This window comes from Erinaceus europaeus, chromosome 18 (assembly GCF_950295315.1).
Source record: "Erinaceus europaeus chromosome 18, mEriEur2.1, whole genome shotgun sequence".
NCBI classification, from domain to species: domain Eukaryota; kingdom Metazoa; phylum Chordata; class Mammalia; order Eulipotyphla; family Erinaceidae; genus Erinaceus; species Erinaceus europaeus.
The window spans coordinates 45,959,531-45,979,058 of record NC_080179.1 but is presented as its reverse complement, the minus strand read 5'-3'; the positions used below and the strand labels follow the sequence as shown (position 1 = coordinate 45,979,058).

General features: G+C 43.3%; 1 long non-coding RNA gene across 1 annotated transcript in view; it reads right to left on the bottom strand.

The window, feature by feature from the left end:
• Nucleotides 1-11,951: 11,951 nt before the first annotated feature.
• Nucleotides 11,952-19,528, bottom strand: part of LOC132534326 (uncharacterized) — a 65,037-nt gene continuing 57,460 nt past the window's right edge. The window contains exons 5-6 of the long non-coding RNA XR_009546050.1: nucleotides 19,343-19,452; nucleotides 11,952-13,125 (exon numbers count right to left, since the gene is read on the bottom strand). This is a non-coding gene — a long non-coding RNA (uncharacterized LOC132534326). The remainder of the gene's footprint in view (nucleotides 13,126-19,342; nucleotides 19,453-19,528) is intronic.

Below are 19,528 nucleotides of genomic sequence, written 5' to 3'. Positions count from 1 at the left end.
AGATAGCTCACTCAGATAGCTTTATTATGCGTAAGGCCCAGGTTAGAGACTGACGCCACAGCATTGAAGGAAACTTCGTCACTATGGTCCTTTTACTCTGCCTCTGTTTTGTTTATTTTTTTTTTACCACTCGCATCACCAAAGGTCTGTATCCCCATCTCCATAGATAACCATTATAGTTATTCTACTGCCTTGAAAATAAATTGATATTTGTGGTTTTTTTAATTTTTCACATGTATATGTTCAGTTCATTATATTCTTTTTTTTTCTTTTTGCCTCCAAGGTTATCGATGGGGCTCCCTGCCTGCACTACAATCCACTACTCCTGGAGGCTATTTTTCCCATTTTGTTGTCCTTGTTGTTGCACTTGTTGTAGTTGTTATTGTTGTCATAGCTGTTGTTGTCATAGTTGGATAGGACAGAGAGAAATGAAGAGAGGGGAAGACAGAGAGGAGGAAAGACAGACACCTCAGACTTGCTTCACCACTTATGAAGCGACCCCCCTGCAGGTGAAGAGCTGGGGGCTCAAACCGGGACCCTTATGCCAGCCCTTGCGCTTTTCACCATATGCACTTAACCCACTGCACTACCTCCCGGCCCCCCAGTTCACTATATTATGCATATGAGTGAAACCATTCTGTAGTTGTCCTTCACCTCCTTACTTGCTTTACTGAGCATCATCTTCTTCAGTTCTACCACGTTATCCCAAAGGGCACAATATCATCCTATCTTTATTGCTGCATAACACTCTGTTGAGTGTATGTCCCAAAACATTTTTAACTAGTCATCAGTCCAAGGACATTCTGGTTATTTCCAGGTTTTTGCTTTTTTGAACAAAGCTGCTATGAACACAGGGGTGCATATATCCCTTTGAATCAGTGTTATTTATATCTTTTAGGTCTAGTGGTGGAATTTCTGTGTCATAAAGCATTTCCATTTGTATTTGTTTAAGCATTCTCCATACTGTTCTCCATCTGCCTCTCTATCTCTTAAAAAAAAAAATGTAGCCATGAGCTCCAAGAGACACTCAAGTACTCTGGAGGTGACCATGCGCCAAAAACAACCTGTGTCACAGAGAAGCAGGAAACTAAATATGAGCATGGGCCATCACTGCAAGACTGAGATCACATCATTGCAATCCTGTCTGCCCCGAGAAGTAGTGTGCAGTCCTGTCAATCAACCAATAACTATTTATAAATGCAGAGTATTGTTGTATCTGTGAGGGAACAGATGAAAACCTAGATTGTCACGAGGCGAGTGAACTAGTGCAGGGAGACAGGAAAACAAGAGAAAGGAAAGAAAACACTGGTGTGTGGCATGTGCCTGTGTCCTGGGGGTGGAGGAAGGCTTCTCAGGGTCTGAGAAACACCAGCTTTAAAGTGAGAATGAAGAGAACTTGGTCCTGTCCTGAGGAGCCTCTTCCACACCTCATGATAATCCTTTGGGGGAGGTGACCCCAGAGCCTGACATAACAACCCCTGCCTCTGTGGAACCTTCCCCTTCAGTATGTGCTGTGAAAGCTTCCATCCCTTTCCTTTCCTTTCCTTTCCTTTCCTTTCCTTTCCTTTCCTTTCCTTTCCTTTCCTTTCCTTTCCTTTCCTTCCCTTCCCTTCCCTTCCCTTCCCTTCCCTCAGGATTATCACTGGGGCTTGGTGCCTGCAAACAAATCCACTGCTCCTGGTAGCCATTTTCTCCCTTTTTATTTGATAAGACAGAGAGAATTTGAGATGGGAAGGGGAGAAAGAGAGAAGGAGGGAGAGAGAGAGGGAGGTAGGGAGAGAGAGAGAGAGAGAGAGAGAGAGAGAGAGAGAGACCTGAAGCTCTGCTTCACCAATCTTGAAGTTTCTCCCCTTAGCACTCACAAGTGGAGACTGGAAGCTTGAACCTGAGTCCCTGTGCATGTGCATGTGCGTACAGCCCAGCGCACCACCACCCTTCTTTCCCCACTGGTAGCTAGCTTCTAAAACACCAGAGTGATGGGCTTCTACATCCCAAGTTTTAGTGACACTAACTAACAATACTAAGTATCAGTGATAATGTTGACGTAACATCAATGGGCTCTTTGGCGTCTGTCTGGGAGAAGCAAGCAGATGGCACCAAGTAGCCATGTGAGCACCAGTACACACAACCTGGTATCTCCAGCCAACAGCCTAGTAATGAACTTGAAGCAGGCCACAGTGGAGGCCCAAGGTGAGTGCAGTCCAGGCCATACCTTGATGACATTGACAGTCCTGTGAGAAATATGGAGCAGAGATCCCCACAACCAATGTATATTTTCAAATAACCTGGAAGTAATCTGAAGCCACTAAGTCTGGACTGATGGTATACATGAAAAGCTGTCTACTATGTAGGCAGTCCCTCCATTCTACTTTGAGGATAACACTAGAGCAGAGAAAGAAATTAACTTGCCCCAGGGTATAAAACAAGCATCAGAGCCAGGACTTGAACTCTGGCAAGCTGGCTCCCAGAGTCCACACTAGCATGCACCCTGTGGCACTTGCAGCCATGATGACATCTGATTAAAACATCTAGTTGTGTATCTGCTTCTCTCATCAGCCTGTACGCTCCCTTTGAGCTCTGTGGGTCTGGCACCCAGTCAGCACCAGCACTTAGGAAATACTCAGTCAAAGTGGACTGAATGAACCAGGACTGAGGAAGAGAGCAGCACAAGTCACCCACCCCAGGGACAACCTTGCCCCAGAAACAGGTAACACAGAGGGGGAAATGTCCCCCAAGACCCCTTCTGCCCCAAGTCTCCTGCATGGAAAGAGAGGCTTTTATTTTCTCTTCTGACTGAGACATATACAACACCAAGAAAAACTTGTTTGCCTTGGCCCATATTAAATATCCTTGATATGATCTCCTAATCTTTCAGGTGCACCTCAGAGTCAGGAATCTTCATTTGGCTTCCAAGCAGCAAGTTGTCTCTTGTATAAAAAATATATATGTATGACTTATATCTGTTTATCTTAAGTAACCACTGAAAGATATGTTTATAACTTTATGGGAATGTCCTACAAGCCTGTGAACATCTGTCAGTGTTGTGTGTACACTGGGGAGGGATCTTTCGAATGATTATTTAATAAATTTTTTTATCCTTTTTTATTCACTTATTATCAGATAGAAACAGAGAGAAACTGAGAGGGGAGGGGAATGTAGAGAGGGGAGGAGACAGAGAGAGACACCTGCAACCTTGCTTCACCACTTGTGAAGCTTTCCCCCTGCAGGTGGGGACCAGGGGCTTGAACTCAAGTCCTTACTCACTGTAATGTGAGCATTTAACCAGGTGTGTCACTGCCTGCTCCCTGATTTCTATTTATTTATTTTTAATAAACACCTAGGAAGATTATTCTGGTTTGGGTTTCATCTTTCTGGTGTTAAGTAAACGTGAACTCATATCCCCCCAGCTGGGAGGCCTCCTGGGCCTAGCAGTACCCCAGGGCCAGAGGTCATGTCCTTAGCTGCACCCTGGAAGCAAAGCCATGTGCTGGAGAGGATGCAGCCTGAGCACCTGGTCCAAACCCCATCAGCCACGTAATGTCATGGACTCAGTCTCAAATCTCATTTTACTGAGCTGTGAAATGGCAGTCACAATAAACACCAAGATAATGTTGGAAGAGGCTTAAGTAAGTAATGTTGGAAGAGGCTTAAGTAATGTTGGAAGGTGACTTAAGTAAGTTCTCTAAACAAACCACCTTTTCAACAACTCTTGGGTCGTATGTTGGTCTGACAGGGAATAAGTCAGAAAAGGGGACAATATTAGTGGGAACTTCAAGACAGGAAACCAGCATCCAGCCCTGAGAAGTGAGTGAGGGATGCACTTTTTTTTTTTCTGCCTTCAGGATTATCTTTGGGGTTTGGTGCCTCCACTACGAATCCACTACTCATGACAGCCATATTTTCCATTTATTTATTTATTTATTTATTTATTTTTATTGAATAAGACAGAAAGAAATTAAGAGAGGAGGGGGAGACAGAAAGCAAGAGTGAAAGATAGAACCTGCATCCCCCCTGTAGGTAAGGAGTCTGGAACCCTGATCCTCATGCAGGTCCTTGCACTTAGCACTATATGTGCTTTACCAGATATGCCACTGCCTGCCCGGGATGCACTTTTTTCTGTGCCAGTCCCCTAATCCCTGGCTTAACCTGGGAATGCATCCTGCTTCCTTCACTGAAGTGAAGACAGGAAGCCTTTCAGGACATCAGCAAGGTTCTTACTGATAATGAAATGGATGCCAGAAAGGACACTAAGCTTGTCAGATAAAGAAAGGACTACAAAATCTGGATAAAGGCAAGGGATTGGCTCACTTAATGATGCCTATTTTGGTCTATACCAGGGCACCCCATTACCTGGGGCTCTAGTCAGGGAATCCTTGGATTCCCACATAGATATGAGGGCCTAGACCTCTAATTGATCCTCTCTCTCCATTACTGGTCACTTCCATAAAGAACATCATCATAAGCCCTCCTGTGGGCCTCTGTAGGACCTTACCCTCACTGTACAGCAGCAATAGTAGGGACAGCCACTGGGTCAGCATATTCTGCCACTCAGGGAAGAAGGGTCCTGAAATGAGTGCAACCTACAATGTTCCCAGCTGTGACCACAGACTGCGAGCTCAGACTGACAGGGACTCAGAAGTTACACAGGCTCCTGTGCTAAATATGAATAGATATAGGCCCTGGTCAAGTTGATGGGATAGACAGTTCATTGTGTTTATACACTATCTTCAATTTTGGCAGCTACTCTCTGCCCTAACCCAGCTTTCTAGTCCTATTCTGAACTCTGACACCATCTTCCCAGACAATATGTTTAGTCCACCTGCATCTTAGTTATCCAGCTCAAGCAAAAATTATTAAAGTCATGGACACCTTGAACATACCTAAAATAGACTTGCAAGCTTTTCTCCACCTTCAGATCCCTATTTCCATCTGCTCTATTCCTAATTTTTGGTTCCTGCTTATTGATTAATTTTATTGTTTTGTCCTACTTTATATCTTACCACCTTTCAGCCTCCAAGTTGCAGATGCTTACTAGGACCCCGTCCTGACTTCCTTGTGCTGACAACCTCACCAATATGTCACAGAATCTCACTTCTCCAGATCCCTACCCCACTAGGGAAAGACAGAAACAGGTTGGGTGTATGGACTGATCTGCAAATGTCCATGTTCAGCCAAGAAGCAATTACAGAAGCCAGAACTCCCACCTTCCGCACCCCAAAAGGAATTTTGATCCATAACCCCAGAAGATGAGAAATGTTAGGGGAAGATGACCAGAGGGCTCTGAATACCAAGTCCATCAAGTCCTGGAAAGAGAAGAAGAAAGAAAAAAAAGGCAGGATGATCAGTAGTAGCAATAGGTATAGACTTAGAAAGGAAGAAAATGGGACCACAGACAAAATGGGCAAATATATGTAAATATAGATAGTTATAGAAATAATAGCCAACCCATATCTGTGACCCTGAGAGAATCAGTGCAGTCTCCAATGGAGGGAATGGGGACACAGAACTCTGGTTGTGGAAACAGTGCAGAATTATACCCCTGTTATCTCATAATTTTGTAAATCAATATTAAATCAGTAATGAGAGAAAGAAAGAAAGAAAGAATAAAAGAATGAATGAATGAATAAATGAGAAAGAATGGAAGGAAGAAAGAGAAGAAGGATACTATCACTGCTTAGAGATTTGTAGTCCATTCCCTACCGTCTGTAATTTCAGGAACACTGATAGGAACATAATTTTTTAACTAGTCCTTTTTCAGCAGTTTTTCATTTACAGAAAAACATAATGAAAAGCAAGAGTTCCAAGAAAAAAAAATGAGTTCCCACATACCCCTGTGCAAACTCCAATTTCTTATATATATATATATATATAATTTTTTGCATCTGGCTTTGTTTTATTTGGTGCCTTGACTGTAACTGATGAGCTGATACTGATACACTATTATTCACCAAAATCTATCTTTTACACTAATGTTCATCCTTTGGTTAGATCATAAATCCCATGGTTTTTGACAAATATATGGCATGTATTCACTACTGTAGAATTATATGGAAATATTACTTCATGGGCTGGAGAGACAGCATAATAGTTAAGCAAAAGACTTTCAATCCTGAAGCTTTGAAGTCTCAGGTTCAAATCACCATACCAAAAAATGCCAGAGATGAGCAGTGCTCTGGTCTCTGTTTCTTTCTTTAATTTTTTTACAGATATTCATTTATTTATTTACGAGAATGATAGGAAGAGACAGAGAAAGATTGATACATCACTTCAGTATATGCACTTCCAGGGACTGAACGCAGGACCTTCCACTCTAGAGTCCAATGCTCCATCCACTGCACCAACCCCTGGGCCACTGTCTCTTTCTCTCAATAGCTCTCATTCACTTCAAAATGAATAAGTAAAATATTTTATATTTATTTATTTTCTTTTATTGCCATTGTTGTTTTATTGTTGTAGTTATTATTATTATCGTCCTTGTTGGATAGGACAGAGAGAAATGGAGAGAGAAGGGGAAGACAGAGAGGGGTAGAGAAAGATAGACACCTACAGACCTGCTTTACTGCTTGTGAAGAGACTCTCTTGCATGTGGGGAGTGGGGGCTCAAACTGGGATCCTTACGCTGGTCCTTGGGCTTCACACTTAACCTATTGCGCTACCACCCAACTCCCATAAAATATTTTTTATCAGCAACCAATAGCACAGCTATATACAAGATACTGGGTACTGTCCAGCAAACCCTAACAAAAGGACTTTTCAAAGTTAACCCAATTACCAAATAATGTGATGATAACATTAACTATAGATTGTCTTTTTGAACCCTAAGACAGCAGGAACTTCACATCTCCACTATAGAGCCTCTACTTCCCCCAATCCTGGAACCATTGGATAGGGCCCACTTTCCCTTATGCATCTCCCAATCCATATCAAATAATATTGCATCTGCCGATCACAACCTAACCAACGCAACGATTGCCACCTCAACATGCTTCACTTCAGACTGTGTCCAGAGACTTCAAGTGTGGAATGACAACCCTTCAGCTTCATTACTCGGGTGAGAACTTTCCTTTCATAGTATACTCTAATTCCATCTCAGGTGGTTCACTTTCTAACAAAGTCCCAAAACCTAGATATACACCAGTTTCTGTGAGAGAGAGCATATGTTCACACGTATCCGTAAACTACTGCAAAATATATACCTGAAAGCAGAAGTACACTAGACTTTGCAGTGAGAACCCCCCTAACACTTCCTCTCCACTATTCCAAGCTTTGGGTCCATGATTGCTCAACAATTTGTTTGGCTTCGTATGTTAACTCTCTTTTCAGTAACCAGGTTCCAGATGTCATCAGGATGCCGGCCAGGCTTCCCTGGATTGAAGACCCCACCAATGTGTCCTGGAGCTCCGCTTCCCCACAGACCCATCCTACTAGGGAAAGAGAGAGGCAGACTGGGAGTATGGACCGACCAGTCAACGCCCATGTTCAGCGGGGAAGCAATTACAGAAGCCAGACCTTCTACCTTCTGCAACCCACAATGACTCTGGGTCCATGCTCCCATAGGGATAGAGAATGGGAAAGCTATCAGGGGAGGGGGTGGGTTATGGAGATTGGGTGGTGGGAATTGTGTGGAATTATACCGCTCCTACCCTATGGTTTTGTTAATTAATCCTTTCTTAAATAAAAAAAAGAAATTAAAATATGTAGACAAAAGATTCTACAAAAAGGAAAAAAATATATATATTTTTTTATCTTATTTTATTTTTGCCTCCAAGGTTATCGATGGAGCTCAGTACTGGCACTACAAAGCTCCTAATGGTCTTTTTTTTTTTTTTTTTGCATTTTAAGGGAAAGAACAGAGAGAAATTGAGAGAGGAAGGGGATAGAGAGGGAGAGAGAAAGATGGACATATGAAGACTGCAGACCTACTTGCAAAGTGTTGCCCCTGCTCAAACCTGGATCGTGTGGGTCCTTGTGCTTCATACTATGTGCGCTTAACCAGGTGTGCCACTGCCCAACACCTGTAAGTAAAATACATTTTTTAATTATTTCATGGTCCTAACATTCCCTGTGTTCCATTATTATTCCCTCTCATCCTTCTCATCCTTCCTCAAACCCTCAGTAAACATTGATTTGGGGGTTTTGTTTGTTTGTTTGTTGTCAACTCTATAATTTTGCACGGTCCAGAATGCTATATAGCTAGAATCATATAGAACACAGCATCTTGATATTGTCTTCTTTTATTTGTTGTTCTTTTTATAACCAAGACTTCACTGCTCTAAGCCAACTTTTCAGACAGAGTGAGACACCACAGAACTAAGGCTTCCTCTAGTGTGGTGGGTGTAACTTCGGAAACTCAAACTTAAAAAATCTGTTGCATAGGGAGTCAGGTGGTAGTGCAGCGGGTTAAGCACACATGGTGCAAACCAGGACTAGCTTAAGGAACCAGGTTCGAGCCCTCTGGCTCCCCACCAGCAGGGTGGTTCCTTCACAAGCTGTGAAGCAGGTCTGCAGGTGTCTGTCTTTCTCTCCCCCTGTCTGCCACCCCTCCTCTCTTGATTTCTCTCTGTCCTATCCAACAACAAGGGCAACAAAATGGGGGAAAATGGCCTCCAGGAGCAGTGGATTCATAGTGCAGGCACCAAGCCCCAGTGAGGGAAAAACAAAACAAAACAAAACAAATCCGTTGCATAAACAAACCTCTGTGCTATCTCCCCTAGTTACTTATTTCCATGCCCAACTCCTCTAAGGACTCAAAGATTTCTGTAGGTAGAGCCATGCCCTCATTTTGAAGTCCTTCACTGTACTGCTTCTGTCTAGCAGAGAAACAGTCATTGGGAATGTCTGTTGCTTTTTACAGTGGGGCTCTTGCTTGGGAGCAATTACTACAACAGAGACTACCTGAGCTGCAGGAGAAAGTGTGTCTGAAAGTCTCTCCCCTTTAGAACGAGAGCAGATCGGGGAACAGTGCCAGCTCAATGTGAGTCCTCATTTTCCAGCTGAGTTAGTTTGAGGGGTTTTGCTCCAATTCCACTCCCAGAGCCAGAGGCTGAATCTGTAGTCCTGACATTTGATTTCTTCACAGATCATTTTCTAATTTGCAATAATAATAATAATAAAATACAGACATCCTCACTGTTACATGATAGATGCACATGGGCCCAGGAATGTGGAGTCTTGAAAGGAAAAGACACATCTACAATGACTTGCCTGTTGCCTTTCTGTGGATATCAAATCATTTTGCTAAATCTGGCCCACACCCTTGTATACTCACCCCTTGCCCAAAATTCACCTGGATGGAAACAGAATCCTCTGCTAAATGGCATCCTGCTACAACATGAACAAGACTTCTCTACCTGAGAATGTCTATCAAGGGACTGGGTGGTGGCAGACCTGGTTGAACACATGTTACAATGTGCAAGGATCCCAACTGGAGCCCCTGGTTCCCACCTATAAGGGGAAAGCTTCACAAGCGGTAAAGCAGTGTTGCAAGTGTCTCTCTCTTTTTCTCTATTTCCCCTTTCCCTCTCAATTTCTGGCTGTCAGTATCCAATAAATAATAATAAAGAATGTCTATGAATTTTCTTCTCTCTAAATATGTAACCCTTTGGGGGCCAGGTGATAGTATAGCAGGTTAAGCGCACATGGCAAGAAATGAAAGGGCAAGCATAAGGATCCCGGTTCAAGCTCCCAGCTCCCCACCTGCAGGAGAGTCGTTTCACAAAGCAATGAAGCAGGTCTTCAGGTGTCTATCTTTCTCTCACCCTCTCTGTCTTACCCTCCTCTATATATTTCTCTCTGTCCTATCCATCAACAATGACAGCAATAGCAATAATAATAACAACAACAACAATACACAACAAGGGCAACAAAAAGGAAAAATTAGCAGGAGCAGTGGATTCCTACTGCAGGCACTGAGCCTCAGCAATAACCCTGGAGGCAAAAAAATTAATATTTATTTATTTTCCCTTTTGTTACCCTTGTTTTATTATTGTAGTTATTATTGTTGTTACTGATGTCATTGTAGTTGGATAGGCCAGAGAGAAATGGAGAGAGGAGGGGAAGACAGAGAGGGGGAGAGAAAGATAGACACCTGCAGACCTGCTTCAATGCTTGTGAAGTAACTCCCCTGCAGGTGGGGATACAGGGGCTCGAACCAGGATCCTTACGCCGGTCCTAGTGCTTTGCACCACATGCACTTAACCCACTGCACTACCGCCCAACTCCCAGCAAAAAATATATATATATATATTTTAATTAATTAATTTTTTAAAATGCAACCCTTCACAAACCAGAAAGCATTTTGTGGAGAAAAGGTCAAGCTTAAGACCAGAGAAACCCGAGTTGGAGTTAGGAACAACTCAAATCCTCCCTCCAGAAATATCTTCTGACACCTCTATCTCTTGCCCATCTATGCTTTCTTCAGGTTTTATTTTACTGATGACCTATTTTCAATGATTTATATAAAGTACTTACAATGCTGTTGGTTCCAGAAAATCTTCACTCTTACTACTATGAACACATACACAACACCTTCTTTCTTAAATTATGCTCTCAAAAGTTCTGCATAAACGCTCTAGCATATATTATCAAAAATTTCTTAATTTTGTGAGCAAAGATCAGAATTATGCCTTATAGATATTATCAGTTTTTGTTTTGCATACATCAAAGGAGAATATATATATATAGGAGCTCTATTTTAGTATAAAAAGAAAATGTGTAGCTTTGAACATCCATGTGTCAAGTTGCATGAGTGACTGTAATCTTCATGATTAGAATCAACAAGGAAGCAGCTTAAACTGGATTCTAAAATACAACAATAATCCAGATAAAGGAATAAGAGGGAAGAATATATACTGTAGATAGTGGACTACAAGTAAAATAGAAGCCACAAATTCCGTCTCTGGCTGTTGATTCCTGTGACTGTTCGTTTTGGCAGGGGCTGCACAGAATGGAGGGAAGTGCAGTGTCTGGGATAAAACACCCACTTAAGTATTACAAACTTCTTTGAACTATCACAATTCAAGAGTGATGCGAGAGATTCAGAAAAGGTTTGGAATAAGTTTGCAAGCAGGTCTTATGAAAGCAGGCCAATTGTTACTCTTGAACTTTTAGAAAAGGAGAGAGGGAAACAAAACTATTTTCATCTGTGAGCAGGTGGACAGCTGTTCTCTCTCTCCATGGAATCCCGGAAGGAGGGAACAGACAAGAAAAATATAGGTCACATGTCAGCACTAGCTTCCTGATGGTGGTGGTTGTTAAATGCTAACATAAGTAACCTGCAGATTTTAAGAACCCTGCTTTTGCTAACATCTTTTATGAGAGAGAATGAATGTGAAAGACACTTCTCTCTAGAATAACTTGGGCATCGGTCAGCTTTGAACCCTTGTGTTGTCATATGCCTGTGTATTTTATACTCATGCGTAGGCTGGATGCCTCTCAAGACTCCCCATCACACACTTAGAAGATGGCACTGTGCTTCAGGGTGTCCTCCTCCCTGCAGTGGTGCTTGGGGATAGAAGTGGTCCCAGCATCACCAATAGCTACCATCAAAATGAGCATCTTTTAATTTTTTTAATTATCTTTATTTATTTATTGGATAGAAATAGCCAGAAATCAAGGGGCAAGGGGGTGATAAAGATGAAGTGAGACAGAGAGACACCTGCAACTCTGCTTCACCACTTTCAAAGTTTTCCCCCTGCAGGTGGGGACTAGGGGCTCGAACCTGGGTTCTTGTGCACTGTAACACATGATTTCAACCAGGTGTGCTACCACCCGGACCCCAAAATAAGCATTTTTAAGAACAAATACTTGAGGAGCCAAGTGGTGGTGCATGTGTTTGAGCACACAGGTTACAGTGTGCAAGGACCCAGGTTCAAGCCCCTAGTACCCATCTGCAGGGGGGAAGCTTTGTGAGTGGTGAAGTAGGGTTGCAAGTATTTTCTCTGTTTCTTTCCCTCTCTACCTTCCCCTTCCCTCTCTATTTCTGGTTATCTCTATCTTAAAGACTTATGAAAGAAGAACAGCAATAACAACAAACACTTGGTGTGGGCAAGCTGTATTGTACCAAAACAAAAGACTGGGGAAGGAGAGGATGGGAAGGGGTGGAGAGAGCCTTGGAGTCCTGGTGCATGGTGATGGAAAAGCACCTAAGCTGGGGGAGAGAGTGTTCTGCAAAGACCTTTCAAAGCCAGATGAGAAATTGTACCCAGGTGTCACCAACTGTACTGTGAGCCATTACCTACTCTCATTAAAAATGACTTTAAGGGGGTCTGGTGATAGCACAGCGGGTTAAGCGCACCATGACGCAAAGTGCAAGAACTAGCTTAAGGATCCCCCATTGGAGCCCCCGGCTCCCCACCTGCAGGGAGGTCGCTTCACAAGCAGTGAAGTAGATCTGCAGGTGTCTGTCTTTCTCTCCTCCTCTCTGTCTTCCCCTCCTCTCTCAATTTCTCTCTGTCCTATCTAACAACAATGACAGCAATAACAGCATTAATAGTAACAACAGCAACAATAAATAAGGGCAAAAAAAGGAGGGGGAGAGGGAATGGCCTCCAGGAGCAGTGAATCCGTAGTGCAGGCACTGAGCCCCAGCAATAACCCTGAAGGCAAAGAAAATGACTTTAAAAGAGCAATGCCCCAAAACTCTGCTCCACATACAGTGTAGTGATGTTCCATTGCTGTTCTGAAAGATGATTGTCTTCCACTCAGTTGAGCAGGAAGTTCAGGGACTCATGGGAGTTATCCAGCCTGAACTGGGTCAGCCTATGCCAGTTCCACCAGCAGTCTTGGGGGACAAGGAGACATTCTGCTTATAGGCAGGGGACTCAGATACCAGTGTGTCTGAGCCAGCCTGCTGTGTGGCACCAGGCAGGTCTCTGGGTTTCTCTGGTACAGTCAGTGTTTACATCTGTGAAATGGGTTGCCAATAAGAATGATTGCCAGAATTGCTGAATATGATGGCAGAAAATAACAGAATCCTACAGCTGAGTCATTATTGCTAACAGTAGTGTCCCTGGAGGAGCCCTCTGCTTAAGGAGAGGCTGCTGGTGTCTCTTGAGCTGGTCTGGTCTGGAGATCCTTAAGGCAGCAAGTCCTTGGTTTCCCAAATGCAGTTAGCTCCCTGTGGATCTGTCAGTTGTAGGGAGACAGGGAGTCATAGAACCTTCTTTTAGCTACACACAAACACACACACACACTTTAGACAAAGGGTCCATTTAAAGATTCCGCCCTGTTTAGAAATTGGTTGAGCATTTTTCACAAATATATATATATATATATATATATATATATATATATATGGATATATATATGGATAGAACATGGACAAAGGTAGCAATGAAGAGAAGCATGACCCTTGGAAGCCAGGTATACCAGGTTAAGCACACAGTACAAAGTGAAAGGACCTGAGCAAAGATTCCAGTTTAGCCACTCTCACCCCACCCCACCCTTGCAAGGTGAAGCAGATCTGCAGGTGTCTATCTTTCTCTCTCCCTCTCTATCTTTCTCTCCTCTCTCAATTTCTCTGCTTTGTCCTGTTCAATAAAAAAAAAAAATGAGAAGGGGGGTTGGATGATAGCACAGCTGATTAAGCACACGTGATGCAAAGTGCAAGGACCAGCATAAGGATTCTAGTTCTTCCCTGGCTCTTCAGCTGCAGGAGAGTCATTTCACAGGTGATGAAGCAGGTCTACAGGTGTCTATCTTTCTCTCCCTCTTTCTGTCTTCCCCTCCTCTCTTCACTTCTCTCTGTCCTATCCAACAATGACAACATCAATAACAACAACAACAATAATACCTATAACAACAATTAAAAAACAGCAAGGGCAACAAAAGGGAAAATAAATAATTTTTAAATTATTTTCTTTCTTTTTTTAAATATTTTATTTATTTATTAATGAGAAAGACAGGAAGAGAGGGAGAAAGTACCAGACATCACTCTGGTACATGTGCTGCCAGGGTTTGAACTCAGGACCTCGTGCTTGAGAGTCCAATGCTTTATCCACTGAGCCACCTCCAGGACCACAATAAATACATTTTAAAATATATTAAATTAAATTTAAAAAGTTAGAAAAATGGTTGTCAGGAGCAGTGGAATCGTAGTGCCAGCACCAAGCCCCAGAAATAAGCTTGGAGGGGGAAAAAAAAAAAAAAAGAAGCATGACCCAATTTTTAAAAATTTTTTATTATTTTTTTAATAATGTTTAACATGATTTTAAAATAACAGAGGGGTACAATTCTACACAGTTCCCACCACCAGAGTTTCATGTCCCATCCCCTCTATTGGAAGCTTTCCTATTCTTTAAGCCTCTGTGAGTATGGGCCAAAATTCTTTATAGGGTGCAGAGGTGGAAGGGCATGACCCAATTTTCATGCGAATTAGAGAAATCCCTTTCTCATGAAGATGTGCAGCTCTGTTGGAGGCTGTGTGATTCTCTGTGGCAATGAGGACTGTCTATGAAGATGCAGCCTCCATGCCATTTAGAGACACAGATACCCAGTCTTCCTCTTCTGTTGTCAGCCTCCCTAACAACACTCTTAATCATTTTATTCAAGAAGGGGGTGGGGCTAGGTAGCATAATGGTTATGCAAACAGACTTTCATGCCAGAGGCTCCATGGTCCCATGTTCAATCTCCCATACCATCACAAGCCAGAGTTGAGCAGTTCTCTGGTAAAAAAAAAAAATATATATATATATATATATATATATAGACATATAGACAGACACCAAGTTACAGATGGTACTGTGACTCCATCCCAACTTCTCTGAGCAGACAACCTCACCAATGTGTCCTGGACCCTTGCATGTCCAGAGCTCTGGTCCACTAGAGAAAGACAGAAACAGGCTGGGGATATGGATCGATTTGTCAATGCCCATGTTTAGTGGAGAAGCAGCTACAGAAGCCAGAACTCTTACCTTCTGCTCCCCATAAACAACCTTGATCCATACTCCCAGCGGGAGAGAAGTGATAGGATGAAGATAAGAGGACTCTGCACTCCAGCTCCATCAGCACCCAGAGAGAGAGGAGGAAAAGGAGAGAGCTATATGGAGGTAGTTATGATGTCATGAGTGGCTTACAGGGGAAGAGAGGATTGAATCAGAAAAAGAAGGGCAACTATGTATAAATGTGGATAGATAGTTGTAGAGAAGATGGTTGGCCCATGTCTACAACTTTAGGGGAACTGTGGTGGATTGCAGTGGGGAGAGTGAAGATTAAGAACTCTGGTGGTGGGAATGGTATGGATTCAAACCCCTGTCAACATGTAATTCTGTAATATAAAAATAAACAAAAATGTAGAAAGGAGAGAGAGAGAGAGAGAGAGAGAGAGAGAGAGAGAGAGAGAGAGAGAGAGAGAAACGTTTGGCGTATTCAGTACCAGGCCTCAAACTCAGGCCCTCACACTTGCAGGTCCAGCCCTCCACCACTGCACAACCTCCTGGGCCGCCCTAAGAACACTTTCCAGTCTTCCTTTCTCTCACACTTGGTAGCAGCAGATGATGAAAGTGGAAGCAGATTCTCTAAAGTGAAGTTTTAGGAAAACAGGGAAGTAAACTGTCAATTACAGTAAAACAAGAATCCTATACACAGGAGGAGTGAGTGAAAAGCAAGTGCTCACTGCTGGGTGACAGCTGGCAGCTGGTGAACAATTAGTGCTTCTTTTTTAATTTCTTTTCTATTTTCTTTCATGGTCTTGGTATATAAAACAAAGGAGTCAGAGACAGGAGAACAAAGTTCCCATATAAAGATTACTACAAACTGACTTAGAGGCTTCTGTAAGTCTTACCTGGGCTTCCCTGTCTCTAAATACATGGAAAGTCAGATCAGACTTAGGCAGATAGAGTCCAGCTTGCACTCCCCCTCCTGATGACTGGGTCCTAGGCTGCACCCTGGCTCACTAGGGAAAAACAAGTGATTGACTGATGATGTCTGCAACAGGTGCCAAGAGTAGCTACAGAATGTGTGCAATGAATTTGTTCTCCTTGAGGTAGACAAGTTTGAATCCTCACAGGGTTGCATTCCACAGTTGTGAGGTTGTGTAAAGACTCTATAAACTTCATCATTAGATCCCAGAAAGGCATCATCAAATCCCTACCCTCTCTTTTCTAAGCCAGCTTGTATTTCTAGCTTTTGCTATGCAACCTCACTTCTGAAATTCCTTCCTCAGTCCTGCTCTGCTAGGGCCGTTTGTCCTCACATCATGCAGCCATGCAGCCATGCAACCATGCAGCCATGCAGCCTTGCCCTAATCCATTTAACATTGTGTGAGACGATATCCAAAGAGATGAATAAAGCTTTTTTTTTTTTTTTTGGCTTCTTAGGGTTATCCTTGGGGCTCAATACCTGAACTATGAATCCACTGCTCTTGGAGGCCTTTTTTTTTTTTTTTTTTGCATAGGACAGAGAGAAGTTGAGAAAGAAGGGGAAGACAGAGAAGGGGAGAGAAAAATAGACACCTGCAGACCTGCTTCACCACTTGTGAAGTGACCCCCCGCATAAGTGGGGAACCAGGGACTCAAATTGGGATCCTTGAGCAGATTCTTGTGCAGGTGTCTCTCTTTCTCTCTCCCTCTATCTCCCCCTCCCCTCTCAATTTCTCTCTGCCCTATCCAATAAAATGGAAAAAAATGGCCTCCAGGAGCAGTGGATTTATAGTGCAGGCACTAAGCCCCAGCGATAACCCTGGAGGCAAAAAAGGAGGGAAAAAAATACATTGTGTTCACCTGTTTTCAAGGACGGGACAGTCTGAGATGGGGTAACAGGACAGCAAGCTGATGTGAGAGGAATCTGCCCGACCTAACTGGGCAAACTAAAGTCTGCTCTGCTGCCTTCTCTGCACCCCCGCTGCAGCCTCTCACCACATTGTCCCCCCAGACTGTGGGTGCTCATCTCAGCAAAGGACACACCCAAACAGAGACTCTGACCTCAGGATCACACAGCAAAAGGAGCAAGTGGAAGACTACCCATCATTGAAGGGGAAGCCTAGGGGCCAGGATGGAGGAGGAGGTGAACCTGGAGCCTACAGTGGCAGCATCTGGGGGCGGCGCCCCAGGTTAACATCCCCACGAGTGAAGTTAATAAAGTCGCCTGCTAATAGTCTCCTAGGTCTCCTGGGCTTCCATTCCCGGAGGGTTCAGGCATCAGGATGTGCTTTGTTCATTTATTTTGGCAAGTTTAGCTCCGCTGTGCTGCTTGCTGCACTTCCTCGTCTGTTTTGCAAGCTTAATAAAGTCTTCGTAATGAGGCTCCCATTCCGTAAGGTTGTGCAGAAACCACGAAGAAATGGGGCAAAAGTGACAGGTTCTTTTTTTTTTTTTAAGAAATGCATTATTGTGTTTGCAAGAGGGCAGAGTGAGGACTAATGAGTTTCTACTCCATTTACAGGCAACAGCCCCCACTTGTAGAAGGCATGCATCTCAGTGCACCCCATGACTAAGCAGGGTTTCTGCATGCTGGCTCTCTGAAAATGGAAGTTCAGGGAGAGTTAAGAAGTGCAGCGGCCACCCAGATTCATCTAGGGTCCCACTTAGTCCCTTCCTGTCACTAGTTGATGGAGTACATGCAAAGGGGATGGCAGATCACTGGAGGTGTGTTTGCCTGTAGGAATCAGCAAGCAAGACCTGCAGGACCTCCAAAAGTTTGCTTCATTCGTGGCAATCTTGTCATCACTTTGATAAGAAAAAAAACTCTGTGCCCAGATGGAGCCACGGAGCTTGCACACTCACCCTGTCTGTTGTTAAAATTCGGTGGTTCTAGCTGGCCAGGCTAGCTTCACGGGCGGGTAACAGAGATGACCAGAGACATACGGCTGGGCAGGGAAGCTGTATTTCTTTATTCAGGAACAATGATTCATAAACTAAACCAAACTAATCACCAAACAGAACTCTGCTGCCTCTTTCCCCCGCGACGGCGCCAAGCACTCTCTAACTCTGCAACTCTGGAACTCTGGAACCCTCTCGGGGGTTCCTTGGGGCGGGGCCAAGCGGGCCTGCGAAACTAGCAGGACTGATCCAATTTTCTTGGCAGGGGGAGAGCTAGAACAACCCAATGTAAAGCATACAACACATTTTCTCCTAGATACTTGGGTTTCTTCCCACATCCCAAAGACAGCACACATAAAGCTCACTGCACTGTGTCTCAATTGCCCCAGTCCTGTGTGTGTGTGTGTGTGTGTGTGTGTGTGTGTGTGTGTGTGTGTGTGTGTGTGTGTGTGAAGGGCTTCCTGTCCAAATATAGATTCTTCTGTAACTTTGGCTGCTGGGGTAGACACCAGCTACCACTGATCTTGAACTGGAGTAAGCATATTGGGAAAGAGTGGTGGTGGGACCAGGCAGTGGCTCACCTGTTTGTGCACACATGTTACAATGTGCAAGAACCCAGTTTTGAGCCCCGGGGCCCTGCCTGCAGGGGGAAAGCAGGGCTGCATGTGTCTATGTGTCTCTTTCCCTTTCTATCAACCCCTTTCCTCTCAATTTCTGGCTGTCTGTGTACAATAAATAAATAAAGATAATTTAAGAATGGAAGGAAGAGAGAGAAAGGAAGGAAGGAAGGGAGGGAGGGAAGGAGGGAGGAATGGAGAGAAAGAAAGAGAGACAGAAAGAAAAAGAGAAAAGGAAAGAAAGGAAGGAAGGGAGGAAGGAATGAAGGAAGGAAAGAAGAAAGAAAAAAAAGAAAGAAAGGAAGAAAGAAAGGAAGGAAGGAAGGAAGAAGGAAAGAAAGAAAGAAAGAAAGGAAAGAAAGAAAGAAAGAAAGAAAGAAAGAAAGAAAGAAAGAAAGAAAGAAAGGAGCTTGAGAGATAGTGCAGTGGTAGAAATCTGTACTTCCAAGCCTGAGGTCACAAATTCTACCCACACCTTCACATATACCAAAAGCGATGCTTGTGTTGTCTCTCTCACTCCCTCTCACTCTCTTTCTCTCACTCCCTCCCTTCCTTTCTCATGAAATCAATAAAATATTTTTTTAGGATCCGTGAAATAGCTCACTTAGATAGTATGCTGCTTTACCATGTGATCCAAGTTTGAATTTGATCCCCATGCATTGAAGCTTCATTGCTTCATCTCTCTCTCTCTCTCTCTCTCTCTCTCTCTCTCCCTCTCTCCCTCATTAAAATGAGTGTTTTAAAATAAAAAAAATGAATGAATAAGTAAATGCATGGAAATAATTGTTTAATTCTGGAAGTGTTTTGGTTTTTATTTAGAAGTTTGCTGAAGTTCTTATGATCAGAAATGGGAACTAGGAACTTAATTCTTCCTTAATTTGAAGTAAAAACTGGTTTCACTACGTGGCATTTTGCTTACAGTAATAATTCCTAAGAATCTGCTGGCAATGATGTTAAGTGAAGACTTACTTTTCATTCAAGGCTGGTCTGAGGGTACTGAAGTCAGTAAAGCAATTGCAACACACTGGAAAAGAACATCAGAACTAACATTCCTCAAAGAATTCCTCCAGGGAGAGGGTCTTGAAGAAAAGGAAGAAGGGGTAAGAATTACTATGATTGAACATTATGTTAAGCGTATTATCTTATCCACCTCAT